Source organism: Apteryx mantelli, chromosome 13, assembly GCF_036417845.1.
Source record: "Apteryx mantelli isolate bAptMan1 chromosome 13, bAptMan1.hap1, whole genome shotgun sequence".
NCBI lineage: Eukaryota > Metazoa > Chordata > Aves > Apterygiformes > Apterygidae > Apteryx > Apteryx mantelli.
This window is the reverse complement of record NC_089990.1, coordinates 4,192,420-4,216,911: the sequence shown is the minus strand read 5'-3', so window position 1 is coordinate 4,216,911 and position 24,492 is coordinate 4,192,420. Positions and strand designations below refer to the sequence as shown.

General features: G+C 41.1%; 1 long non-coding RNA gene across 1 annotated transcript in view; it reads right to left on the bottom strand.

Moving 5' to 3' along the window:
• Positions 1 to 1,800: 1,800 nt before the first annotated feature.
• LOC136993244 (uncharacterized) overlaps positions 1,801 to 24,492 on the bottom strand; it is a 33,785-nt gene continuing 11,093 nt past the window's right edge. The window contains exon 3 of the long non-coding RNA XR_010885483.1: positions 1,801 to 1,897. This is a non-coding gene — a long non-coding RNA (uncharacterized lncRNA). The remainder of the gene's footprint in view (positions 1,898 to 24,492) is intronic.

Sequence of the window (24,492 nt, the reverse complement as noted above, 5' to 3'; positions counted from 1 at the left end):
ACAAGTTGATGCAGGCAGTGATATCAAATCTTCTCTGATAAAGTTTTCAGCTAACACAAACATTGGTGGGATAGTAAATGAAGACAGGTTAGTGATACACAATTGTCTGAATTACCTACTGAAATAGTCACAATCCAACCAAATCTGTTTTAACACAGCCAAGCACCAGGTAGTGCTTCAAGGAATAAAGAGCATAACCACAGCAACTGGCTCAGCCTGATCTCAGGGAGCAAAGCGCCATTCATAAAATGGAAAATTAGAAGCTGGGTAATGAACATGATTATGTACATAGTACTGGCAAAAGTGTTCCTAGAAAGCTGCATCCGTTCCAAAATTTGAGTTACAAAGGACAGAGAAACACAGAAACAAGTTCAAAGGAAAGATTAAAAATTATCCAGTGAAGCAAATTTCATAGTGAGGGGCTAAAGAGCTCAGAAAGAGGATGTTTGATTACTCTATGATGACAGTTCCACAATGAAGTATGACTGTGAGGAATTTTTCAAGCTGATTAAAATAATAACAAGACCCAATAGCTTAAAGTTTAAAGCTTGAAAAATTCAACCTTGAAGTATGATTTGTTAATGTGGAAGGTGAACAACAGCATAAAAAAATACAGAAACATGGTGGAGGAACCTATAGCACTTCAGATCTCTGAGGCAGTCAGTTTGTCAGTTTGTTTTAATTCATCTTCCAGAACTTGTATAAATGGAGTAAACTGGCATTAGTCTACAGCTGGGGAATCCTGCATACCACGACTGTGAATATAAGGGAAGACACCAAGTGACAGGAGACAGAGGATAGACAGTAGACAAGCTGCTGCACTACAGTTTTATAAACTCATGCTCATTTTGTGAAATCTTGAATCTACTGATATTTGCAGTAGCATTTTTAGGACTCACCACTACAGCACAGACATATACCCAAGAAATTCAGCGAGTCTGGCATTGCTTTAAAAGGAATGATCACAACTGAGAGAAATAAGCACGTAAGGTCTGTTCCCAAAAAATCTTTAGGCAGTTAACTTACCATGCACATGAATCACTGCAGAAATGCTGCCACCCAGCTGTAGAAAAGCATAGGGAGAGCCTCAGGTCCCAGCACACCTCAGTTAAGTCAGATGCTCCATTCCCTGCTTGCTGGAGGCACCTTCTTCCACTTTTCCTGCCCCATTTTGGTTCCCAGAGATGGGCAACCCTCTGCTGCTTTCTTCATCTAATTTCTCCATGCTTCAATGGATAATGGAAGAAATACGGTGAAACCTAATTTGGAGGCAAAGATCATATGCAGCCTTGAGCCAAAAGCCAAGTTTTATAGCATGTGACAAGTGATCCTTATTCCAATTGTAGGAGTGACCAAAAATACCCAGGGGACTGCAGATGCTGGAACTTTGGGATCAGGGTCTTAATCTTGTCTACAGTTCTGAGGGAGGCAAGAAATCTATCCATTTTTTAAACAAACTTATAATCCCTGCTGAAGGGATAAGACGACAACAATTTCCTGTGATGGGGGAAAGGGACTGAATAACGAGGAGGCCCTTTCCAGTCACTTTCTCTTCGCATCTTGCTAACAACTACTGACACTAGAACTTCAACAGCTGTAAGATTTTCCAATAATGTCTCCTCTAAAAGACGGACACTCCTGCTGCATAGTAGTATCATCAGATGGCACCAGGTTACATCTGTAAGAATGAAACATCTTCACATCTGGCATTAACTCTGGCCCTACTGCAGCAGTTAGCCAACGCAAAGAGGAGGGATGACAGATGACAAAAGTTATCTTGTGTTAATTCATCCCCAAATCCTCTCCCCGTGAACGTGCTTGTGGTTGCTTTGGCATCTGTGCGACTGTTTGGATGACTCAGATGAACCATAGGGGAATAGCACCCAGGATCCTGCACCTGCACAAAAAGAAAGGAGCAAAGATGACACAAGACATATGCCTCTTCACCAAGCTGTTTCCTACTTTCTCTCCAGGGTGACAAAGCTCAGTAGATGATGCATCATTCAGCTATACACCAAATTCTGCCCGAGGAATCTAGTTATATTTAGAGTATTTGTCACTAGGCAAAAATAGTTTAAAAATGCCTCTTTTTCAGGGAAAGATTTTGAACACAAATTCAAAACATTTTTGGAAATTATTAATTAGATAAACTTTAACATTGAAAATTTTAATAAAATTTTCTCTCTGTATCCATTGACTGAAACTTTCCAGCTTGGATAGCAGCTCTCCTTTGAGACACGTAGCATATTTTTTCACTAACGAAAGTTCACTAACTTTTCAATTATTTGAGCCTTTGCTAAGAATAACAAGACTCATACAAAGTTGGGTTAAAATTAAAAAAATTCCAAAAAGGTGAGCATGTATATTTTTAAACGTAAAATGTACATATGCTGTACTTCCTGATTGTTCATTATATGTAGTAAAATACTTTCAGCCAGCCAAAATATATTAAAAATACTTTTTAAAAGCCTAAGTGATTTGGATGGTGGCAATTTAATTCATTTGAAAGACATGAAAATGACTTTTTTAATGAGGAAAAAACCTCGAAGTTCAGAGCCAAGCCTCAATTCTGTAGTGATTTGTAGCAAACAGCTAGAAGTTTTATTAGCATTATTTAAAAACTCTACTGAGGAGGCAATTTCTGGAGCAAGTGAACAACTCAGATGACTGAACGCCTGAGTAGTCATGCAATAACCAGATGGTTTACTTTGTCATTCCTAATAATTTAGAGGACAACATATTACAAAGTCTCAGTCTTACACATTTAAATATTAATTCTGAATGACTGTATTCAAACCTGGCCTTTAGGAAAAAGATTTCAAGTCTTTATTTGCACTTTGACTCATTTGAAACAAATACCAGAAGTCATTCAACAAATGAACAGTGAACACAGTTTTAAGTTATTTCACACTGTTAAGTAAATCCTTTAGATGCAACTATCAATTCTTCTACAAATCCAGTGGTGAAAACAGAAGATTATCTTCCAGATACTGCAGTTCCTGAGCCAAAGAAAAACTCTATAATGTTAACGCAAAAATACAGAAAAACTAGAGTAGTAATATCAAGATTAATAATCCAATACACAATATGAAATCATTTTTATAAAGAAAAAATAAAAAACTACTGTAGCTTTGCAATTAAGGAAACTGCAAACGCGCAGTGGGAATGCACACAGTCTTTAAGAGAAAAGGTTTATTTTCTGCCTTAACTGAACAGTGAGCCTGCCAGCTAAATCCCAGAACTGCAGAGGCACCAGAGCCACTATCACCACCAGGAACCCAGGACTGCAGTGACCACCGTCACGGCTTGATAGCACACGCGCACCCACACATGCGTGCGCGCACACACTTACTTTGGGTTGTGTCCTGTCCTATTCTCAGTAGAGGACAATACAACATATATGGGGGGAAAGGCCACACGACAAAGACAACGAGTGGCCAGGGGAGAACAACAACCTCCACTGTGTAAGGAGAGCTCCAAAGCCCGCCGGGCTCAGCACTGGGACCAGATCATCTGCAACTGCAACTCCAGAGGAAAGTACAAACTGTTAAAACCCCTTGCTAATGGATCTGTCCAGCGGGTCTACTTAGTCATTGTGATGACTGTGGGGAAATGATATGGGCAACTACAGGCTCATTAGCCCAGCCTCAGTAATGTGCTAAATTTTAGTGAGGGGATGAAATTATGATAATGAAAGAGGGATTAAAGGCAACTTTTGTACAGGTCCCCCATGAGACCTCTTCTGGAACAGCATACATCAATCTCTTCATCTTTAGCAAGACTACTGTTTTTAAGGGATGCAACTCCCCTCTTTAAATTTACCAGGAGATAAGCACAAAGAAAGGAAAAGCAGTGTTTAAGTAGCGTTCTGCTAATGAACAGCATAGCAGAGGACTATAACACCACAAACTAACCACATTTAGCCTAAAAGTTATAAAAAGTTTACCAGGCATCTGCAGTGGGAGTGCTGGAGGACCAAACACCTTCACAACAGCAACAGGCCTGTTCTGCAAAGATGTGCAGTTGCTAGCTGTCGAAGAAGATTGTGCAATTCTGAAGGCTGAACTCAGTAACCCCAGAGATCTCATTTAATCTAGTGTTCCTACAAATCTGAGCCTAATTTAGTAAGAAATAACCTTTTAGAGCACAGGTGCTTGCTGCTCTTTGGACTTCAGCCCCCTAGTGGGAAGTGCTGCAGATTCAGCGTGTCCAGCCTGCTTCCAGAATTCATGCTCCTGCTGAAGCAACTAAAAGTACAGCCAGAGGACCATGAACATGTACTAGTTCCTTCTTCACCGTCCTCAAAGCCCTTGAAAAACTCTTCACTGGCACTGAAAAATGTGTGATTACTAATAAAGAGGAAGAAAGTCGGGTTTTGTATTCACGAGCAGTTGAATATCTTATTACTTTATTCTAAAAGTAAGAAAAATAAATGTGATTCCAGGATTCATTAATGCAGTAATTCAAAAGGGTCAGGTTTCAGCTACAGCTCCCTCCATGCCTAACCTCCCAGGATACTCCCATTTCTCATGCTCACTGCAATTGTGTATTGTATATAGTGAAGCTATGCTCCTTTCTGCTAAAAGGGTTCTAATTGCAATGCTCATTAACTGGTAACCAACTAAAGAAGTTCCATAGCTTCCTACCAAGTGGAAATGATTAGCAATAGGATAATAGGCTAATGTCATTCAGGAACATAAAAGGCTACAAATCTAAGTGGAGATGATTACTCACTGTAACACAGGATGATTAGAGCTGTTACTGCACCTACTTGATTGCTACCTTTCACAGGAGAGTTTAGTCACATGGCTGCATCCAGGCACACAGAAGCAAAGAACATGTGAGGTTGGAAGGGGTCTCTGGAGGCAGTCTCATCCAGCCCCCCAGTCCAAGCAGGGTCACCTAGAGCAGGCTGCCCAATAGGGTTTTGAATATCTCCAAGGACAGAGATTCCACAGCCTCACAGAGCAACCTGATCCAGTGTTCAATCACCCTTACAGTTAAATAAACATATTTAAATGGAACATCCTATATTTCAACTTGTGCCCACTGCCTCTTGTCCTTTTACTAGGCACCACTGAGAAGTGTCTGGCTTCACCTCCTTTACTTCACCCCCCTCCCTGCCTCCATTTGGTATTTGTACACATTGATAAGATCTCCCCAAGCCTTCTCTTCTTGAGGTTGAAGAACCCCAGCTCTCTCAGCCTCTCCTCATATGACAGATTCTCCAATGCCTTAGTCATCCTTGTGGCCCTTCACTGGACTTGCTCCAGTATATCCATGTTTTTCTTGTACTGCAGAGCCCAGACCTGGACACAGTACTCCAGAGGCAGCCTCACCAGTGCTGAGGAGAGGGGGAGCATCACCTCCATCGACCTGCTGGCAATGCTCTGCCTAATGCAGCCCGGGATGCTGTTGGTCTTCTTTGCTGTAAAAGCACATTGCTGGCTCATGCTCAACTTGTCCACCAGGACCCCCAGGGCCTTTTCTACAAAGCTGCTCTCCAGCCAGTCAGCCCCCAGCCTGTACTGGTGCATGGGATTATTCCTCCCCAGGGCACGACTTTGCATTTCCCTTTCTTGAAATTCATTAGATTCCCACTGACCCATTTTTCCAGCCTGTCGAGGTCCCTCTGAACAGCAGAGCAACCATTTGGGGTATCAGCCACTCCTTCCAATTTTGTATCATCTGCAAACTTGCTGAGGGTGAACTCTGTCCCATCATCCTGGTCATTAATGAAGATGTTAAACAGTATTGGTTCCCCGTATAGACACTGAGGTAACACCACCAGTGACTGGCCTCCAGCTAGATTTTGTGCAGCTCATCACAAACCTTTAAGTCCAGCAGTTCAGCCCCTCTTGCAAAGTACGTTGTTTACTTTTCCAAAGGCACAAAGTTTTCAGGAAGGCAGATGACTCACGAGCTTCACCTTCTCATAAACTGGCTTCACAAATGCTGACTCAAAGCAGTACTACAAACAACAGTTCTGCTGACATTTCAATTGCTTCCCAGCAGTTAAGAAGCAACGCATAAGCATCAGACACAGCTTTAAACTGTTCTGCATAAGAACATGCATTATCTTTTCCACAAAAGCACCAGGTATTTACGACTGGTGACAGTTTGTCCCTTGAACATAATTATCCAGCTACAGCAGTTCAGTGCAGAGTCAGTGGCATGCTGATGACAGGTAATGACATTCATGCACACTGTATCAGAGAGAGGGATTGAGACCCCCCAGAATCTGTGCTGTTCCTCTGCGCTCAATGATGCTCTGAGGAACAGATAGAAATCCCATAACAGCTTTGTACGAATTAAGAGGAAGGAGCATATTCAGAGGTGATGAAATCTCTGGGGATGCCTGTTGAATTTCATCACAGTACCTTCACTGTTACTGATAGCCACAAGATTTCTCTTTGGGGGAAGATCTTTCCTCCTACCATTTAGAACTGATTAGGACTCATCTTCCTGGTTAGAAGCTCAAAATTACACAGTCCCCTTCGGGAGACTTAAATTGTATTAACACAGCATCAGGTTTTCTTGTGACAAGCATTGCTTTGATAGCAAAGTGGAATGAAATAGGTTTAAAACAGCTGCAGACAGAAATCATAAATAAAATGCAGTGAAGAATGTGTGAAAAAACACATCAGTTTAATTAAAATTAAAAAAATTACAACAGCAAAACCCAGGAAAGTTTGTCTATTTTTCCTACTACTTTTAAAACCCAGGAGATGAGCCACATCTCAACCACATTTCACATTCACTGCTTTGGGCAGCGAGCAACTTATGTGGTCAGCTAAGGTAGTGTTGGGAGCACAACCGAACGAATACCCACGCAGAAGCAAGAACAGAACACATGTCCGGGCACAGGATGCGAGATATCGCACAGTTCATTATAAGCAGGCAAAATTGCCAGGTGCATACTAGGCATTTTGCATGGTTTTCAATGGGATCTCACAAGCCACATCGCAGACTAGAGATTTTAAGCACTGTTAACATAAAGATGAGCTTTTCCCTAGTTCCTAGGACTATGTTTGTACCACAAAATCCTGTAACATAAGCATCTTCAGTGATCTGAGGATTAACTACATGGATTCTAACCACAGGGTGCTGTTCACCCATTTTGCTCACATTTATCCGAAGTGAATTAACAGAGTACACTAGTATGTACCTATAACCTCAAATGACCTATGTATATGAAGCAGGATGATGTAGCCATAGAGAAAGTATTGCAGAGAGCACAAACTAACACAACATTGCAGGAACATTTCAGAAAATAACCAAGAAGTCTGTTGACTTATCTAACCAAAACTATGCTGCAATCTGATCCATTTTCTGAACTTGTTTTCATTACAACTGAATTTATTTAGCCAAAGGTCAAATGACATATGGTCCCACATGGTACAATCCAGATAAGCTAGAAGGCAAGTTCTTTTCATGGTTTTGTTTATAAGTGACATATTTTTAGTTTCATTTGTTGATCCCATTTCCTTGGATGCATGCAATGCTTTGAACTACTATCAGCTATGTTGAAATAGAGTTTAAACTCTTTCAGTGAAGCTAAAGGGCTGAAGAGAGATCCGCACCGCATGTAAGCCTGAAGTTGAGGACTGTTGTTTTTAGGAGCTCTGTAGTACAGTATCTTTATTTAAGCAGTAATAACTCTCCAACCCATTGACCATCCAAAAAGCACCACCTTATACTGCTGCTGAAGTTGGTTTACTAAATCAAAATATGCAATAAGAGATGAGAAAAGAACCATCTCCTGTCCACAGGGGGTTTCATTATTAGGAGCCGCCCCTGACAGAGCACCACACCTCAGATGGATCTTCTACAGCAAATACCTGCTAGTTCAAGGTATTTGTATTTCTATTCAGCCAAACTAATCCTGTCATTTGCACAATGGCTTAAAGCTTGTAAAACAGCCTGCCTCACACAAACCCCATGAAAATGTTCTCTTCACTTACATTTGAGCAGTCAGCTCCTCTATTATACTTAATCTGTCACAAGTTTCAGGCTAATAATCACAATTCTTTAGTTGACAGGTTTTTCAGATTTTCATTTACCTGAGTGGCAATAAACCAAAAGAATCTATCAATTTCTACCTACCGTTCTCTTCACAAATCCTGCAGTGGTGTTGCGTAATTTTTATTCCTTGTTATTTCACTAATTGTTTCTATAAGATACATACAAAGTTATTTTTCACAACAGCTGGAGAATTATAATGCTAGATTCCCACTACTGATTATTAATTATTTTCTGCTATTCTCAGTGACAAAGCTACAGTTGCCAGAAGGCAAAAATATGCTGTATCTTTCCAAAAGTCATTTCTTTAGCACAAAATTCAATATGAACATACTTTTATTAGAAAAGTGTTGGTCATATTTGAAAACAAAAATTGGATAAAAAAATGAAAGCTCACATCTCGGTCCTTGGCATTATACAAAAACCCTGGAAAAGCATTTAAGTGTTCTTAATGCAAATGGTGTACCTGACACAAGAAGGGAGCACATAAGCCCAAATAATTACAGAAGCAAAACAACATTCCTATTACGTGCAGTTCTCTACTGATACAGTATCTCTACTGACACTGCCATAGGACAACCAGCAAAAGCCACAAACAGTAAATACATCTCTTTTGATTCACTGTAACAGAAAAGACCTCACTGCTGGGCAACCTCCCAGGCCATGTGAATTTGGAGCACTTCAGAAGTATTTGAGAAACCTGCTGTGAGAAGAAAAGCAGCAATCCTTCAGGGAGAGAAAGCACCTCAGCTCTGAGTGTTGCACGGGATTAGCATGGTTATTATACACTAAGAAAGTGGTTTGTGTGGATAAACTTGAAATTTGAAGTTAGCAAGTTTTATTTATATATATATATACACACACACATACACACACACATTATTTTCTCTGTACTTATATAGATTACATGATATTGATCTGACTGTGAAAGGGGTAGGAGGGTGTGCACATGTATATACATGTATATGCATATCTATTCTTTAAAAAAATAACAGATTCTAGTCTTGAAGACATGGAGAAAAGACCTCACTCATTCCGCATTCTGGTAATTGTAATCAGAGGAGAATATTAATGTTTGTGGATGGCAAAAATGTTTCATCAGTAAAGGTAGGATCTACAATCTTAAAATATTCAGAGGCAATCTTAATGCAAAGAATGGCTAAGATGAAGCAGAGGTGTAGAACCCAGAAACTTCATGTCATACATGCCCTCAAACAGCAGGTACAACTTAATGTCATCACTAAGTGTAAAGAACTCTAAGTCACTGAATAAAAAGAATAAGCCTTTCAGCAGATTTAAAACATGGCAAAATCCTTCAATAACAAGCAAACAACTCTGCTCCTAAAATCAGCTGGGCCAAAAGTAGCTGAAAGAAGTTCTCTAAGAGACAGGACAGCACAGTGAGCCCAGCTGTGTTCTGGGTAGCTGCTCTTACAGAGTCATTGCTTGAACCACAAGAATGCTTTTTAGCTTTCCATATTGATTACAACTCTCCTGCTGTAAAACTGACTTTTCTATCCATAACTTAAGCCACCCAAAGCCTTTGTATTTGTCTTTTTGACACAGAGTGGGCAGGGCATTAAGCACCGGCACCGCCCGGCCAGTTTCTGCTGAATAATCATGGTCGCGTGCTGCACGCTACAGCTCTCCTCCAGTAATCCTGCCGTCTGCCTGGCGTTGCAGGTGTCAGTCCAGCTAAGGACTTCAGACTGAACTCAAGAACAGCAAGTCATTTTTAGGCTGAAGCTGCCTCTCCACTTAAGACCACAGGACCAGGCCAAATGGTTTTTGCCATTAGCAAAAAGGATCCTGCATAAGGTTTGCTAGCTTGCAGATCAATACTTTGCTTTCACTTTTAAATTATCTCCTGCTTAATGTTTTCAATCACCTCTGACTCTGCTTGACTTTTGTTCTCATAAGGAAATTCAGAGGTCTGAGCTGGTAGTGAGAATCTTTTTCTTCTGAAGAATGAGTTAATTAGACAGCATCAGACCTGGCCAAAAGGTGATGGCCATGGGAGCTGACCTCAAATCCAGTGACAGGTGCTCCCATCAGTGCTTATTTGTCTAGCTGTGCACAAAATCATGCAGCAGGTGAGTGATGGACTTGCACTTTAAACCTGTTAACCTCCTAATGGTAATAAATGCACTAATCTGTAAATGCACACATTTATGAAAGCAACCATCAAGGGACAGCGAGTTAGGCAGCAGGAGGGACAATGAGTCAACAGCCAAAATATCATTAAATCCACAAAATTGCAAATAGTCAAAAATGTGTGAACTGCCATTTTCCAAAGTGCCCCAAGACAGACCAGCAGGCTGAGCCCCTCCTTGGAGCTCCTGCCCTACTTCACCTGGAAACCAGCAGGGATGGAGCCACACTGCCTCTGGAGCTGTGCTACACCACAGGCCCTGCTGTGCTCCCTCCCCAGACCTCAGCCACCCTCTACAGTGACAGCCCGACTTCCCAGGATCCACGATGAACTCGTGGGCTAACCCTGCCAGGTTACAGCAGGACATGGGACCATACAGCATGGGTGCCTGGACCTCAGAGCAGGACACACTCTGTCCACAGGAGCCAAGGTGTCCAGAGATCAGTATTTTGCCTTGCTAGTTCTGTTTCTGGTGAGGTTGCAGGATCATGGGGGCAATTCCTGAGGCTACCGTTTCTCATGGCAGGCCTGTGTTTATGGATTGCTTCAAGGAACAAGAGCAAAACTTCAGTTATCATCCAGCTCTGCTATACAGAGCCATGACACAAGATGGCTAAAGAGCACCCAACACCACCTTTAAGGAAATACAGTTCCTTCATTCTGGCTGAGAAAGCAAAATCTTTCAGCATTTCAGCTTTCCATGCCAGAAAAGCTTGTAATTGGAGAGCACAGCTGTGTGGTCAAAGATTACTGGAGCTTTCACCCATAGCACACTGCTCAGAGAAAGAAATATTAGCTACAGCTGATCCAGAGCTGCTGGCACTTGGCCCATACCCTTTGCCCCTGTGAAAGTTAAATCACCTTCTGCCCAGTGCACATGAACGCCTGCAAGTGCTTCCTCCTTCCACTTCTGGCCTCCCTTCGCTGCATCCACTAGGGCCAAGTGCCTTTCTTGTGATCATTTTAACATTTCAACATCCCACCATAAAATTTGGAGGGTAATCTCTTGCTCATAGGCCATCTTCAACACCAGAGCTTCTCAGCAAGTGACAGCAGCACCACGTCAGCGTGGCTGTCTCCAGACCACAGCATGCTTGGCCAAGTCACCACATACCCCTTTTATCTTTACAGCCTGTGCAGTGCCAACGTCAGACGCTCAGACAGCACGTGTGAGCCCGGGGAGCATACCATAAGCTGAATCTCTTCTGTCAAAACTTCTGAAAGGGCCATCACGCAGCAAGCCTTACTGGCTCCAAAATGACTCTTCAGCTGGTTCCAGCTGTGTTTAATGAGGGAGGAATAACACAGCTCAAAGCAGTAGTGTTTTATGTTGGTGTTTCAAAAATATATATATATACACACACTAGGATTAAGAGATATAATCTCTCACGATTGCCCTGGCCAGATGTTGTTGACAGTCTTTTACAGCCTCTTAATAGTAACTGAAGCATTTGCAAGGCACTTAAATCTGTTTTTCTCCCAGCCCCCAGCCAAAGAGTTTAGTTCAGCTCTGAACTGAAGATCAAGAGGAGAGAGCACTTTAGCCTACAGATCCCCAACAGATACTGGTGTTTGCACACTGCCTGTCACAGTAAAGAGCTGCAGGACTTCCCAGATCCTAGGGATCAGGCCCTGTTATTGCAGGGACCACATCATACCCTCCTTTTCACGGATTGCTTAAATAACATCCTAAAAGCAGTTAAATTTGTGTCCCCATTGCCTTTATTAGAAGTCCTTTCCAGACTTCCTTGGGCTAATACTTAGATCTTTTTTCTCCTAATAATCAGCCAAAAAGTAATCATGCCTTGTTTAGTTGTACCCATTTGTGCTTGTGGAAATACTGTCCTCTAACTTCACTGTTTTTCTGATACTTAACTCCTTGATGTACCTAAGAGAGCAACCATATTCCTCAACTTTCTTTTTTGCTAAGTTTTAGAAGCCAAGCTTTTCCAGCCTCTTATGAATCAGACAGTTCATTCCTTTGGTCATCCTTCTCTACACCTGTAATAGTTTGAGTTCATCATCTTAGAGCACAGTGTAATGGAAATACCTCACTGGATTGGCTGCATCTGCTTATTTTCATAGCCACATAACAACAGCAATAAACACTCCCAAACCTCACTATCCTGCCCAGCAATTCACTTGGGCCATTCCCAAAGGCACAGCAGGCAGTTAAGCAGCCTGCGCTCCCCGACTTTGAAGCGTCTCCCTCAGACACGTATCACACTGAATAAAAGTGGAATTCTGCACATGGCCAGTGCTAAGCGCGTGCTTGTAGTGCTCAAAAGTATAAGGGCTTTAATCAATATGTTCCTAATTTTATAAGAGGTTTCAAGTAAGCAAAGGATCTGCTCACTAAGCATTCGCTGCGGGGTCACAGCCAACGTGATCACTGCTAATAACAGTTAAGCACTGAGTAAGCATGTTCACAATTATATGTTTTAATTACAAATGAAAATTGACACCAACTCTGTCCTTGCCTATAACCTACTATGTTTGGTGAATGTTTAACTAGCAAGTTCGCCAGCAGCAACTTTGCTCTGCCATATTTGCTGTTTCAGTGAGTTGCAAAATGCTAAATTCATAACTAACAAATCAGGTGGGAATCCAATTCTGAGCCTAACACCAGTTGGACCAGTGTACAAAAATGTGCCATGTGACTTCCGCATCTCAACAAAACTATTCAATTACTGAATATTTGTCTCACAAAAAGCTAGTGTCATCATACAGTCTGAGGAGAGAATACAAATTTTTAAAAGTGTTATAGAAGTATCCAGGTAGAGTCCAAGGTACATTTATGGTGCTAAGTGAGTTTCTTCATTGACATCAGCAAGGTCAAGATTCTCTTTTACAATGCACTTGCCTCCATTCCTGCCCAACAAAAACTCTACTATTGTGAACTGTAGAAAAATATACTACTGAGAATTCACTGTGAAAAGTGAAAAGTTTGTCATATACTTCAAAATGATAGGAAAATAGGAACTTTGATAGAATAGACACATAGAGAAGGAAGGTCTCTTATATCTTCTAAAGCATATAGTATTAGATTGTCTGAAATTCTGTCTTACTATTTTTATAAGAGAATTGATAAACCTCCTAAATTCCTCCCTCCTCCAAATTCATATAAAGGCCTTAGCACTCTGGGCCAGGAATTTCCTACTAAGTGGTAAACTTCTCATTAACCTTTGTTGGGACAAAACAGGTACCGAAGCCTTTGTTCAGCCCATGACAGTTATCATCACACACTCAGGTTACCTAAGGAGTTAAACACCCTGTAATGCAAGTAAGTATAATGGAAAGAAAAACACTCCCTGCACACTTCAGCCAACAAATTCTGTTGCCTGGAATTATGCTAAGTAGAGGGATTATAAAAATCAAATTGCTATTCACTACATTGAATTTGGATATCCATATAGACCTCCTCTATATTCTGCAAAAGACACTTTGTCAAAATTAATAGGATTTGCATTTTGTATTCAGTGATCAGTTGATCAGATTCTTGATAAGTGATAGAGGAGTTTGGGGGTTTGACTTAGCCTGTTAACCAGCTGACTATACATTGTGATTGTATCATCTTTTTAAAGATACAAGCTTTAAAATATAGTTTGAGATCTATTAATCATGAAGCTTTTCTAAGTAGAAGATGACCAAATCAAAGCAGAGCTTCAGGTTCAAAGCACGTTTCAAGATGAGTCAAGTGAGCGTCCTTTCCATGGGGACTGCAGGGTGACTGCATGCCTGTCTCCTGCTCAGCCCCACGTTCTCTTCATAACACTGTGCACATCTACGCACTGCTCCCAGTGGCACAGAAAAACAAAAACCCCACTGTGGGCTACTGGCAGCCCACAGAAACAGCCCTGTAACACACTGTCCCCTGGAATACTGTTAATACTTGCAGCCACAGCACCTCAGAGTTACTACCATAATTCTTTTCTGTAAATACACTGGGCTCTCATCCAAAACCTCCTTATTTGCTAACACTCCTGTGCTCTGACTTCCAGCAAAAGCAGTCTGTAGCAACAATCTCCTGGCTCAGATCTCAGTCCCATTCCTCTTCCAGTTTCACCTCTTATTTAGAGCAGCAGAGCACCAGTAACAAAAATCATTCCATGTAACCCACACATCGCTGCAGGTCTGGGAGATAACGCGTATCACTTTAAAATAGACCCTTAGGTCTACCGGAAAACAGTGGTCATAGCAGCAGAATGAAGTTTAAAGCTTATTTCCCACTCTGGGGAAAAGGCTTTTTGTCAGACTCTGGAACAGAAAACCAAGAGCTGCCTGATACCCAGGCACCCTAAGATAACCGAGGTAGCTGGAAGCTCACTTTCGGTGCAAAACCCAGGGATCCAGCCCCAGTTCTCACCAAGGTACTGTGCTCAGCTGACACAAGACAACCTACACAAATCCTGACCATGCCTTTGCCCAGGAGAAACAGTCACACACTTGTTTGGGCTGCCTCTTATGCTTTTGTTTTCCATAAATAACAGTCCCTAAAAAACAGCGGTCTCAGGAAGAACTGTAAGTTTGGCTTTATCTCAACAGTTAACCTCAAAGTGGCACAGAAAGTCAACAGGGAGGAATAAAGGAAGAGACAGGCAAAGGTTTGGAACAAACCTGAAAAATGAGGGAAGACTAAAAAAGAAAAGAAAATGAGAAGGGGCACTAAGTTACTGGGCCTAGAGAAGCAGAAGTAATACAATAATGAAGAATGAACTTACCATCGGTGCAGTGCCAGCTCTGCTCTACCATTCTCACAAATGGGGATGTGCGTTGATTACCGGCACTTTAACAAAGCCTTCAAGTCGCAACTTCAGCGTACACACAGGCTGAGCTGACGCTTCTACTAGCACCTTGCCCACTAGATCAGAGCATTTCCTAAATGACCTGGGTCATTTGTACTTTTATTTGAACTTCCTAGCTGCATTCTGCATTTTTTCCTCTCCTGCTTGTGTGATCTATAAACTCTGCACAGAAGACAGGACTCCTTAGGGAGGAAAATTTAATTGCGAAAGAATTAGTCGTTCAGGTGATATGTAGTACAAGAAGTTTCATATAGAGAATTGGGCTGTCAAAGACACTAGTATTCCAAGCTAAGCTATAATTGGCAGAACTGCTGATTACACCAGACATATCTTTTGTGAGAGATGTCTTCTGTTGCAAGAGAAGACATTCACTCTAGCTACAGAAAGAGTGCATTTGTATGTCTCCACTGAATCTACCTGGAACGATGCCCACGCTAAGTTTTCGGTTAGCTTCTCACTGAAGCCATAGATTAGCTAACTGCTTTCCTCCTTGGCCTTAGTCATTTCTTCAAAGCCCATTTAACGTGGGTTAGAAATTGCACACTGTTTTGAACGCAGACATTAAACAGCAGAAAACTGGCATCACCCTATAGACTGTAAAACACACCTGTACTGACCTAGCTTTCTCACTTTCCCCACATGGTGCATAACAGTAGGGTGCTGAGACTTGTGCATATGGCACTTCAACTTTCACACAAAAAAGGTACTTGGGTACCAGGATAACCTAACGCAGTTATTACAAGGACTAGCAAAGAACTGGAAGAACTAAACAAAGTGCAAGAACATCTGCCTCCACTGCACTCTCGCGGAAGTGCCATTTCCCTACGGTACCTTGTAGGCAGCTCACTCGCGCAGCCATTCCCCCGAGCATCCATGCACACGGGGCAGGAGAGCCGGCTATGTCAGATGCACTGCCCTTTCCGCTGAAGCCAGCCCCTTCATTCAAGGCATTCACTTCAGAAGCTTCAATTTTTGCATATGATAATGGGGTGAAAGAAGTTATTGATAACATATTTGAGAAAAAACTAATAGACCAGGAATTGTTTTTCTTAGCAGTATTTTGAATCTCTGGAAGATGCTCCCTAATAACAAACTTTGCAGAGTGACTTTCAAATACAAATAAAATGCATACTTGAAATCCCTCCTATCCAATCTAATGACATATACTAGCATCTCCTTCAGGTTACGCATGCCCTAGGTTCCTTGATGCAGAGCTATGATCACTCATGTTAATTCATAACTACATTCTTGGGCTAGTTACACCAACTGACTTTGATCCAGGGTAAAAAAAGTGCAGTCTTCCAAAATACCCTGACAAGAAATTGTTGATTTTACACGTGACTCTTACCTTGGGAAGATGCAGTCTGACATGAAAACAACAGCTAGCCTGATGCCGAAAGCTGTCAAACAGCTCAGTACCATGGGGGACCACCCAGTCGGAGATAAAGTGGCTGTAGCTGAGAAAAGTAAAATCAGTTCTGTAAATTTAATCACTGGTTGTTCAAAGAGCTGGAGCCTCTCCATCCGTTATGTTTCAAGAGGAAAAAAAAATCTGACTTAAAAATTATGGTGTTACAACCACTTTGTAACTAATTCTGTAAATTCAGCACCATTTAGCAAATTTTGTTAGCATTTTGTGACTCAGACACATTCACCATCAGGTGGGAGCAGTCCAGTACCCAACACAACGACTTTTCTAGTGAAAGCAGTACTTTCTTACTCAGTTTGGGATTTTTGAATTAGGGCAGTATGTTGCAGCAGAAACATACAGTAAAGTACAAAGAATGACAAATAAGTAAATACTCCCAAATCTCTTGCTAATCCTAATAAAAATATCAAACTAGTACACAGGTATGCTTTTTTGTTCAGTAGTTCAACAGCACAGTTTACTCAACAATTTATTCAGTAGATTTCTGAAACTCCTGGGACAGTCTCACCAGAAGTGTTTGAAGTTTGTCCACTTAACATTTTCCAATGGCTTAATAGAAAAGTTAAAATCCCTGCCTGTGTCTTCCCTGCCTTGCAGACATGGAAAAACGCATTGATAGTGCTCTGAATCTGCCTTCCTATTGCAAGCCAGTCAGCAGCTTGCACTGCTGAGAAGCTCAGGAACAACACAGGGCTTTTGCAGAACAGTTTCAACATAATTCAAAACATTTTGCAGAAAACAAGGTAAACTGAACAGCAGTTTAACAATGGTGCCTAAGGGCAGGTGTAATGTGTAAGGTTAAGAAGTAAATCAATTAAAAGCCAAAAGAAGGGAAAAATAAAGTTGCATGGATCTCAGATGGCCTGATGTCTCTGGCAAAACAACGACTGCCAGCCATGGTGCTTCATCACAACACTGACAGTAAATCCAAGGAGAGGAACAAGTAGGCCCTGCTCCTTCTACTGTTTATTACCTTTCCTTTACAGTCTTTATGTACTTTAGTACATTGCAGGTATTTTTAGCCTTTATACTGTCATATTAGTGCGCAGTGCTTTTCACCACCATGTTCTGGCCTTGGTGCAATACAGCAAGGATTCCACTGATTTCAAGACTCAGCTAGTTTCGAAGTACTTTATGTCATTAACAATCCACTTAGGTCATTCACCCCTTGATGGGTGGACCACACGTTCCCGCTGCATCTCTGGTGGCAGGAAAACATATGCAGAAGTTGTTTGCCTGCTGTGTGTACCCCAGAACCAGAGATACACAGGGACCTTGAAGAGATAAAAGAAGCAATCTTATCCTGGACATTGTCACACCTATAGAAAGCAATGCTGCCTGGTGCATAAAATATACATGCTTTTATCCTGGAAGAGCACCTTTGTAATGCAATTATGTAGCGCGCAGCTATCTCCACTCTAGCAGGTGATATGGGTGATCTTTAGGACTTCTGCTCACCCATAGGGAAGGGACCACAGCTACAGAACACTACTCCTAGGGATGTGCTTCTAGGCCCATGCTACCTGCAGGATCCAGGAAAGTGGAAGGACAGCTGAAGCAGCGAGAAACAGTAAAACCAGAAAACTCTGCAGCATATCCTTCAGCTTCCTTTTTTGGCCCTGTGTCTCCACATTTCCCAGAAACCTTGGGGGAAACAGCTTCGATCTTTTGTTGACTCAGGGTGAGTTATGACAGAACAGGTTAGCTCCTGGGTAGTATGGATGGAGATATTCAGGGAGAAACATGTCCCGAGAGACCTTTTTCCATGCATGTGGAAAAACTCTGATGCAAAAGCCCAATCAAAAGCTATCCATGGCTTTGGCTAACACAGCACACGCAGAAGAGCGGGATGCACACTATCGAGCTGCTCTAGCACTTTCAAGAATGCTATATATTACCTAGCTGGCTGGACTGGCACTAGTACAACACTCAGCTGGTGCCATGATTCTGGCTCACTCGGTTTCTGTGCTCACATCACTTCGTCAGAAGCAAAGGAATGACAGACCCTGACAAGGAGAACAGTGTCAAGCAGCACCACTTTGTTCCAAAGAGCTACAACAGTCACAGGAAAGGACCATAGCAGCTTGCTAAAAACCACAAGCTGGTTACTAGACTAATATACTAAAAAGCACCCAGTCTGTCTGGTTTCAAAAAGCAAGAGATTCACACTGTTCTTAGGTGCTTTTTTTTTTAATCCCATTAGAGACACTTGACCTTTAGGTACCTAAACAAGATTCAAAGATCAGCTGCTTGGTCATTTGCTCCTAAGATATTAGTTACTGGCACACAGATCTCAAATAATGCCTGCATCCCTGATGGTTATTTTGATCTGTGAAGTGAATCACCACCATCTGTCCACTGCAGCAGGACACTTGGCTGCACCTGCTAGTGGTATCCTTCCCAAAAGCTATTTGCTTGCGCTGTGGTTCCCACACTGACCTACTACAAACAGTGGCTTGTACTCCCAAGCACATCTCCGCAGTCCGGGACCCCCTAGACTGCTCACATGCATGTCATTATATGCTCCTACATATCCTTGTTAATCTCACCTAAAAGCCTTTAGGCATATCTGTGTTTATTCCTGCTGTAAGAAAGCATCTATTGGCTTTCAGTAAAGACCACACACTAATTACTAGGAAGATACCAGACTCAGGAAAAATAAATAAATAAAAAATGCCTAATCAGGTCTCCAACACAGCATCTCCTACCACAAAACCTGCTTCCAGTTTCTGGGGTCCTGTCACATGTAAGGGTCTCAGGGCTCTTTTATTGCCCTGAATATCTTCAAAGATATCTGAGAGTTAGTTCCCCAATGGGATGACACACTGAGACAGAAGAGGTTGCATGAGTCAGTGTTGCTTAAGCAGCATGAACTGCTCAGCATATACAGGAATATCAAGGCCAGCTGGAGGTTGACTGAAAAACAGTCCACCTGAGCCTGCAGCAAGTCCTCTCCTGTGCTCCCAGCCTGGCTCCTAGCTCCTACTCCTGCCTCCCCGGCCCTAGGGTATCAGCCACCATGTTGTCTCATTCTTACACTTTTCCCCAGGAGTTCAGGGTCCTGCCTTTTGGAGAATGGTTTCAGTCTTGCCCAGCTTCTGCTTCTCAAGCCATGCTGTCTGGGAGGCACAAGCATCTCCATGCAGCGCTACTTTACACCATGTCCACCCTGCCAACTGACAGCACAACATCTCCATATGCACTGGCGGGGAGAGGACGGGGAAGGGGTTAAAGTGTTTGAGGAGACTATCAAATACAGTACCTTGGCAGTTACTCACAAGTATTTCTTAAAATTTTCAAAAGCTATGCAATTAAAAATCACAAGCTTATCACACACACCATCCATGCTAAGAAGCATGATTTGATATTGGATTTCTTTTAATATAAAATACTTTGCTCCTTCCCAGATTATAACTGAACTGTGCAAGTATCCCCCTTGGTATGTACAATGTTAAATGGTTTCATCATATTAATTTCCTGGCAAGTGCAATCAAGTGATAATGTAAGTGATAATGTATGCTGCTCCTTAAAGTACCAAAATTCAGAATAAAAAAATTCTCACTTCATCATTAAGAGCAAATGTTTTCTCAAAGTCAGAAGAATCAATATAATCTGCCTTTTGATGCTGTACAGATGCCCAGGGAATAAGGATCTCAGTTCTTTAATCTCTTTAATTTAAGGTCCTGGCAGCTTTTCAAGATGACCTATACTTCTTTCCAGTTATGTATATCCTTCCTTATGTCTGACACTTCTATCCATGTCTCTGTTTAGAGGGCTTCTATTCAAAGAACAGACAGAAGTTACAACTTCCTGCAAATGAGAGCTTGAGTTATTATAGTTATCGTTTAATGATGAATTGAAAAATTAAATACCCTCGGATATAAATTTTGTCAGGCTTTGAAATGTTGGCACCTCCTTCTCTGGCAGCAATAGATTCGCCTGGAATCTGTTATATGTTTGTGAATATTCTATTACCGTAAAACAATGCATAATAAGTGTTTCTGCTTGTTGTTGACTTTCACTGCAAGAAGTGTCATTTATTTTGCTAGGATCTATGCAAGTTTGTCTTGTGCCATCTGGCAATCTCATCTGCACATACTACATTGTACACAGAAGAATCATTGAGTATCTGATAATAAAAATAAAGCACCATGTTGAAGAAACTTATCAGATACTGTCTTCATTCTGATCACCATACATTTCCCAGCTAAACATTATTTCAAGTTCCATTTAATCTCAGGTGAATCTCTTCCAATACATTCACACAGACTGAAGCTTAGTACATGGATGTCATTACCTTTTTAGGCCCTAGGCCTTCAAACTCACACACATGTACCTTTATACACACAGAAGTGAAAACCAGCTGTCTAAGATTTAAGGGACCTGGTGCACAAGCAGGATCCATACCACCACTTGAAAAGGTAACAAGGGAACATTAGCCCATTTACTGTCAGCACAGGTTGGCAAAAAGACTCCTTTGACTTCCAACTGTATCAGGAATATCCTATGCTCTTGTAGAAAAAGCAACAACCCTATTTACTCTCCTCATAGGATTCCCTTCAAGGTTTATAAAATGGGTAGCTGAGCCCTTGTCCAAAGGGAACAGGAAAGGATAACTCTGGTATTTCATTAATACAAGACAGTGAGGTAGCAAATTAAAGGACCAGAAAGAACCACCTGGGTTCTCAGTCCCCAAGCCATTTAGGAAGCTATTTCAAATGTTTTACCCCTCTGCTGAATGCAACTATTCTTTCTTGAAAGCTGAAAGCCACCTGACATAGCATTTTAGTGACACTGTTACCTACCATCTCTACTTAAGTCACATACTGAATTTACAGCAAAACCCTATGATAGGAATATCCAAGTTTTTGCTTTTTTTTTCCATTTTCCTTCCATATGGTCAAAATAAACTCCATAAGCCTTGCCCTTCCTGCCATAAAAATTTTATTAGAAACCAATTTTAATCAATGCAAATAAAAGGCTATAATGACCTCAGCTTATTGATTAGATGCATAAAGGTTACAGCCAATCAGCAATACAAATCAACAGTATCAATCTTCAGTTGGCAGTCAGGCTACAACAGATTAAGCGTGGCAAGCTAAGCGTGGATTTTGAAGTACCCCTGTTTATAGCCTGTTTCTTTACAAAACACAGTACTGCAGGATTAACTACCCAATTCCCATCTGCTTATCTCCCAGAAAGGGGTATATCTTATATTCCAGTATTCTTATGAGAACTATGCATCTGGAGTCTTTTTTGACGAAGAAGAAACAGGAAGTGCAACACAATTATTTATGCCTCACACAAAGGGAAAAACCTTTCATAAACAAGTCATTAAAACATTCCACAGAACTAAAGGTCATATTAAGTTTAACTAGGATTCTTAACTAAGTGACCAAACATCCTGGGAACCTGGTTCAGAAGTTAACCTAAGACCTACAAAATGCACACAAATTAAAAGAGTTATACATTATTATTGACATAAATGTCCCTAAACAGCTAAAAAAAGTGCCTTAGCTAACAGTCTTGATTTGAGAAGGATTCCTTTGCAGACAACACCCTTGACTCCAAAACACAACTTCCTGCTGGATTCTGCAGACTCCTTTGTATAGTTGCAAATAGCACTTCTGTTCAAAGTTATAGGAGGAAGTAACTCCAAAAGTTACAGTTATAGGGAAGAATAAATATTTTTAAAAATTACTTTCAGACCTTTAATTCTCAGGAATACACTACTACTTATGGCTTCAGTTGGGGGAAGCTGTATTCAAGGCTGTTCCAATGTATCTTCTCTAAACATCAAGGCAGAGATACCTTGCTGGTGATAGATAAGCTAAATTTTCAGCCATGTCAGTTTGCCTGAGCTGGAATTCTAATCCTTTATTTCAAATTTTGCTAAGTTTTAAGTGAACTTTCAAAATACCTTTTAAGGTAAAGCATACTATAAAAGGTAAGTGTATATACAAAAATAAATAGCATTGTCCGTAAGCTACAGTTTCTAAATAACTATGTTCTTTAACTCTTTGAACATGTCAGCCTACAGGATCAGGAGGTAACATGGCCCTAGCTAATTTCTTCACTTCCACACCATACATGGTGTCTCCTACCCTTACAGGAGTCAAGGCAGAAACAGCCTCTTGGATGTTGTATCCACCTCCCTTCCATGAGATATTAGGGTAATTTACAGACTATGGCAACTGCTAAATACTGAAATTTGCATATATGTAAAGTCTTATAACTGATCTGCTGAGTAGATTCATGCTATGGTGTTATTTTTGCTCCTGGGGGGTTGGAAATGCAAAGATAAGTAATTCCATAGGGTATATGCATGCCTGCTAGCATCCGCAAATGATATTTTCTAGCCACATCAAGAACTATTTCCCTGAGATACAACCATGTAGCCAAAATATGCACAGCAGTAATGCACAGGCTCAGGGTGGGTTGGTTCAATAGGAGGGTTTACCAGATTGTATCAGATAACAAAATTGAGGATTTTTCCAAACATTCAAATTTGACATGAAAACAAAGTAGTGAAACACATTAGAATTTCACTAAGTTCTGAAGTTCCTCCCTTTCCTTCAGTCAAGCATCTTGATTAATCATTTGAATTAATCCACACAATCTCAGCTGGCATAAGATGCTGAATCAGCATTTGCAGGGTCTTAATTTCAGTTGTCCAAGCTCTGATCGCTCCTGGCTTGGCCTGCAAGTGACACTTCCACCACCTGCTTCCTGCCAGCAAGAATTCTCGAACGGTGGAAAGGACCAGAAACGCTGCTCACCTCAGCTGGATGTGTCTGAAATACAAGTATTCTAGCAGAACTGCTCCTTTCTAATCTAGCTAGGAGGAAACACTAACAGGTCTTGCACAACTCTTATTGCATACTTTTCCACTGAGAACTGAAAGGTTTTATCAATCTCTTCTACAAACTTTTCTTAACCAATTACTTCAGGCAGCTCTAACTATTCATTTGGCATTCAAGACAGTTTATGAATAAAATTTTAGGCTAATAAAATAGTCTACTCCTTAGCTAATGCCTCTGCATGCATTTTGTGAGCCTGAAAGCTTTGTAGCAAAAGAGGGACCTCTCTACTAAGCAGCATTTGATGAAACGAGCACTTCCAAATTATGCAGAGAGCTTTGCTGGCTGGAATGCAGCTATTTGGAACAGCACCTTACTTCTGCCCATATTCATTGTGCCATAAGTCAGACACTCACTGCTAATAGCTAGGCTTAAGTTTTCCATGCAACTTTTCCCCTATGATTTTTCTTGAATTTTCTGCAATAATCCATCAAACAACTCCAGAAACAATAAGTTGAAACACTAAAACAAAACTTACACAAAAGGTTGAATGCATTCCAGCTTGGGTTTTCTTATATTCAATAAAATAGCAGAATTAAGTTATTTAATTTACATGATCTGTTACATATAAATGATTTCATTTTCCTCTGCCCACTACTTAATACCATGTAGCAAAAATTTCCAAAGTAAAGATGTATAAAATACTTATTTTTGCATTATAGGGGTTCCAATATGTTATCCTTAACACTGAAGTCCTAATTCCATGTTAGCCATTTCTTTACCAGTTTTCTCAACATCAAAGAATTTGCTCTTCAGATCAGAGATTGGAGCAAAGGAAGAGAAGTAAAGAATAAATCACATTGGTATGCAGAGCCTAGATGCTTAAACCGATATTACTGCTGTGGTTATTTGAGTTAATGGAGGACTGCATTCCTCAGCCATGGGACATAAACTCACTTCCTTCTGCTAATATTGCTACATTTATCAGTGCCAGATGTGCTCTCTAGACCACTGGATTCAGACTTGTAAAAGTCCTTCAGACCTGGCCAATCTGTTATAACTATACTGAAAGTCAGGAGAGTCCACTAAAGACAAAGTCAGCCTTAAAACTTGCTGTGTTTCTGCATGTCTTAATTGCCCGCATCATTTGTTCTCCCACAACCTTTAAATAGTGGTCATAAGGAAAGAGGAGCTAAAAAGGGGGCAGTATCCTACTTAGCACAAGGGCATTACATGTTTAGAATAACAAGCACCGCATTTTATCTATCTCAAAAGGAACACAAT